General features: G+C 44.4%; 1 long non-coding RNA gene across 1 annotated transcript; it reads left to right on the plus strand.

Annotated features, from left to right (window-relative positions):
- Positions 1-1,871: 1,871 nt before the first annotated feature.
- On the plus strand, positions 1,872-2,852 carry LOC148049810 (uncharacterized). Its single transcript, XR_015695141.1, has 2 exons — positions 1,872-1,944; positions 2,074-2,852. It is a non-coding gene; the product is annotated as an uncharacterized LOC148049810 (long non-coding RNA).
- The last annotated feature ends 1,910 nt before the right edge of the window (positions 2,853-4,762 follow it).

Consider the following 4,762-nt stretch of genomic DNA (forward strand, 5'->3'; position numbering starts at 1 on the left):
TTTGCCCAGAATTTGGGGAGGGGAAACCAGGCTTTCGAATAATATTTTCTGGTAGGAGGTGTGGCATGGCTCTGAAAACAGCAGCCCAGAGGACAGTTGCTTCTCTTAATGCACAATATGTGGTGCTTCTGAATAAATCATTTTAAACCTTATTGTGGTATCAGCCTAGCCAAAGCCCCACAGAATGCGAAGGCTGTGGTTTTGGGGATCTCTCTGATTTCACATGTTATCCCAGCCTGTAGAGAGAAGTTTAAGAGTGGATAGTTCTACTTTGCAGCCTCTGACTCTTTGGCTGAATTCGGGATCAGAACCCTGGATTATGCCTGCTGCAGCATGTTTTTTTTTCTTCCTGGTTCAGCTGCACCCCCACTTCTGGGTGTGCAGGACAGTGGTGAGATTCAAATAATTTAACAACTGGTTCTCTGCCAGTTGTTATGTAATGACTAGCTGGGTAGGCATGGCTCGGTGGTCATGTGACCATGTGGGTGTGGCCAATCAACATCACTCAGGTTGATGGGCGCTTCGCCTTAGCTGTTACAATGTAATAAGGGTTAACCGAAGAGGCCGTTTCTGTAAGCAAGGCAATAAAGATTAGGCTAGAAACAACACCAGAATGTTTCTTTCCTGCCTTCCTTACAGGATTAGCCCTGTAAAGTGTAAAAAAATAAAATAAGATTTCTTCCAACAACCGGTTCTCCGAACTGCTTAGAAAGTTAACAACCGGTTCTCCCGAATAGGTGCGAACTGGCTGAATCCCACAAATGATGCAGGGGAAGATTTCTTCATGCCATAAATTGGGGCTGTTGCTCCACTTCACCAACTCTGATTGGACCTCCATGTCTCTGGTGCTTTTCTAATGAAAATGTTGCCTGGCTAGCTTCCACGATAGGGGTTGTCATAAAGGGTGGGTGGGAGTGGACAGGGACTGGTGAACAGCAGTTTGATCATCGGCACAGTGTCTTCCGGTGAACTTTCCCATCGGTTGCAATCTTTCACACTGCTAAACCAGAATTTGCTTTGCCAAACAGGCAGACTCAGTCTAGCAGCCTTAGCAATGTAATTATTACTTGTTTGATAATTCCTAATCTTTTTGTCACTATCCTGAAAAAATAGGCGCCACTTGAAAACCCAGAAGTCACCCAGAGTCCTCTAATTCAGGGAATGGTTTATGACAACTTTATGACTTGTGGACTTCAACTCCCAGCATTCCTGAGTCACCGGCCCTTGTTAAAGAAACCAGATTTTGTAAACCAGCACTTAAACATGAGTTTCCTAACTTTTAGAATGGGTTTATAAATCACACTCTGCTAACTATCAAATACAGAAGAACACGGTTCATTCCTTAGTAGGTTATACTTACTTAAAAGAAACCTATTTAGTCAGAGCGACAAAATTACCCAGCCACTACAGGTAGTCCTCAACTTGCAACCACAATTGGGACAAGATTGCCTTGCAAGATGGCTAAGTGAGTCATGCCTGATTTTATGACTTTTTTTAGCCGTGGTGGTTAAGTAAATCACTGCCATTGTTAAGGGAATCACAGGGTTAAGCAAATGCAGCTTCCCCCATTAACTTTGCTTGCCAGAAAGCAACTGGGGAGGTCACAAATGGCAGTCACATGACCCCTGGGATGCTTCGACCATTGTAAATAGATGCTGGATGCCTAACATCTGAATTTTTGATCACTTGATCGTGGGGATGCTGCAGCAGTCATAAAGCAGGAAAACTGGTTGCAGGTCCCTGGTTTTCAGTGCCGTTGTAACTTTGAATGGTCACTAAATAAAGCCAAGGATTGACTACACACACACAAACACACACTCCCCCCACAAAGAGTCCACTGCTCAAAGAGCTTCCCCCCCCCCCCCCCCCCCGAGCTGATTATCCATTTAATTGTTGCAGCCACCACCTTGGGCTTTTGACCATATGAGCTGCAGTGATGCAGTGGTTAGAGCAGTGTTTCTCAACCTTGGCAACTTGAAAATGTCCGGACTTCAACTCCCAGAATTCCCCAGCCAGCATTCGCTGGCTGGGGAATTCTGGGAGTTGAAGTCCGGACATCTTCAAGTTGCCAAGGTTGAGAAACACTGGATTAGAGTGCAGTACTGCAGGCTACTTATGCTGCCTGCCGGCTGCCTGCAATTTAGCAGTTCAAATCCCACCAGGCTCAAGGTTGACTCAGCCTTCCATCCTTCCGAGGTGGGTAAAATGAGGACCCAGATTGTTGGGGGGCAATAGGCTGACTCTGTAAAACCGCGTAGAGAGGGCTGTAAAAGCACCGTGAAGCGGTATATAAGTCTAAGTGCTGTTGCTATATGCTGCAAACGCCTCCGGATGCCTGTGTTTCGATGCTTGACTCCAGTTCCAGAGGATTCAAGCTGAGTTTCCCTAACCTTTGGCAATGCATCAGATTACCTCTCAAAACGCCACCTGGCTCATGTGCCTGCCCTTTGGGTCTGCAGCTCCTTGGAGACTGACCATCTGCTAAAAGCTGCCGAATTTTGTCAAAAGCCTGGAATCCTGACCTCTGTATCGACCGAAATGGTTTTGTTTTCTTTTTGAGTTCTCGGACTTTGTTTTCATTCTGTTTTCATCTCCTCAGGAATCTCTTTTTCATTAAAAACTCCAGACCTCTTTGTTTCACCTTCCCCCTTCTACGGCTAACTAGAAAATGTAATTTATTCTATAATTTCCTGTGTTTTGTTTTGTTTTGTTTTTTTGTTTTTTTTTGCAAACCAGTTAATTTTAGGGGACGGTGGTTTTTCTTTCCATAGAAGAACCGCTGTCTTCAATACTAAGCACCTGCGTATTTTTTAATGGTTGCATTAAACTCATTTTATTTAATCAATTAAAAATGAAGTGTCCTTTCTGTTTTTCTGCTTCACTTCTTTCTGCCGCTCCCCCTGGTTACATTGACCGGTTCTTAACATTTCAGGCGTTTTCTTCGAATTATTCATAAACCAAAAGAGGCCACCTAACTGAGGAATGTTGTCAAGGAATTGCACAGCTACTGTCCAAAGGAAGTCAGAAGCACTGACACAAATTTGTAGTTTTATATGAATAAATTTATTTAACATATTTACAGCAGACCAGAACACCATGAGGTAAATCAAGCAGCATACAGACAACACAGAAGGGGGGGGGGGGGAAGGCGGGAAAAAGGGGGACCTCCCCCTTTATACTTGAGCAACCAATCAGAATGTAGATTGCCTCATAACACGAGTCAGTACTCTCCAATCAACTACAACTGTGCTTTGGCCCACCCCACACTTCACTATCCCAGCTACTAAACTTAATAGTCTAACTCTAACAAATGTTAAATTTGTTTTGGGGTGCAGGCTGAAAAGGGCTAGTAAGGAGATTATTTTGTTGCTGCCCGATGCTTAATCAACCGAGAATTTGCAGGGACTTAATGGAAATTCCCATGTAGTTTTATTGGCATAAGTGCAGAAACAGTTCATCACTTTCAGAATGTTTTTCCAACTGCTTTGGCTAGTCCACAGCCATGGGATTTCGTGTGTGCGGATGCGTGCCCTATCTGATCACATCTGATTCTGCTTAGTTTTGGAGATCAGCCAAGTGCTGCTATCTAACAGAATAGTAAAGTTGGAAGGGACCTTGGAGGTCTTCTAGTCCAACCCCCTGCTCGAGCAGGAAACCCTATGGCATTTCAGACAAATGCTTGTTCAAACTCTTCTTTAAAAACCTCCAGATGTGGAGCACCCACAACTTGTTGAAGCAATGATTAATTGTTCTCACTGCCAGGAAATTTCTCCTTAGTTCTAGATTGCTTCTCTCCTTAGTTTCCACCCATTGCATCTTGTCCTGCCCTCAGGTGCTTTGGAGAATAGCTTGACTCCCTCTTCTTTGTGGCAGCCTCTGAGATATCAGAACCTGCTATCATATCACCCAGTCCTTTTTAATTAAACTAGACACACAAATCCTGCAACTGTTCTTCATGAAGCTATTCTGTTGGAATTTGACGGGTGTGTTGTTGAAGGAGTCCAAGTGGCCGAAACGGCAGAAAGGGAAGGGAGATGCTTGTCCGCTTTTTCTCCTTTTCTCAACATGGCACCCCTGTGGAATGCGATACTGAAGCTTCCCCCCCTTGATCTCCAGAGAGGAGCAGTCCATGGAAAGTTGCTCTTCAGCACAAGGGATCAATAGCATACTTTTAAGCTGGCCCCAGGTTTTGTAGGGGAAATTTTCAGGTTAGGCCTTTGAAGACGGGGTGTGTTTGAGATGAACTATGGTTAACTAGACCAGTGGTTCCCAAACTTGGCAACTTTAAGACTTGTGGACTTCAACTCCCAGAATTCTCCAGCCAGCTCTGCTGGCTGGAGAATTCTGGGAGTTGAATTCTGGGAGCTCTGCTGGCTGGAGAATTCTGGGAGTTGAAGTCCACAAGTCTTAAAGTTGCCAAGTTTGGGAACCACTGAATTAGACACAAAGATCTAGTTCAGCCCTCTGCAAATGTGGACGACAACATCCATGAGAAGACAGCAAATGACAGATGGCACCACCAACTTTGGTAAAGGGAGCATCCAACAAGGCCTTAAGAGTTGTGCTGTGAATGCCTAAATAGCAAGCCCAGGCATCATGTTCTGTCATTAATGCAGGCTTCTATCTCTTGTCTAAATGAAGGAAGTCTTAACTTTACCAGAAACCTTATTCATCCATCCTCCTTAATCTTGGAATCATTTCTTCACATCCACCCATTCTTAAAATCTGGGTTCTCCCCACCAGTGAGTGAAGGACTCATCCA

Source organism: Thamnophis sirtalis, unplaced genomic scaffold (assembly GCF_051295495.1).
Source record: "Thamnophis sirtalis isolate CommonGarterSnake01/CBP01778 unplaced genomic scaffold, rThaSir2_p1.2 scaffold_1, whole genome shotgun sequence".
In the NCBI taxonomy this organism is placed as follows: Eukaryota; Metazoa; Chordata; class Lepidosauria; order Squamata; family Natricidae; genus Thamnophis; species Thamnophis sirtalis.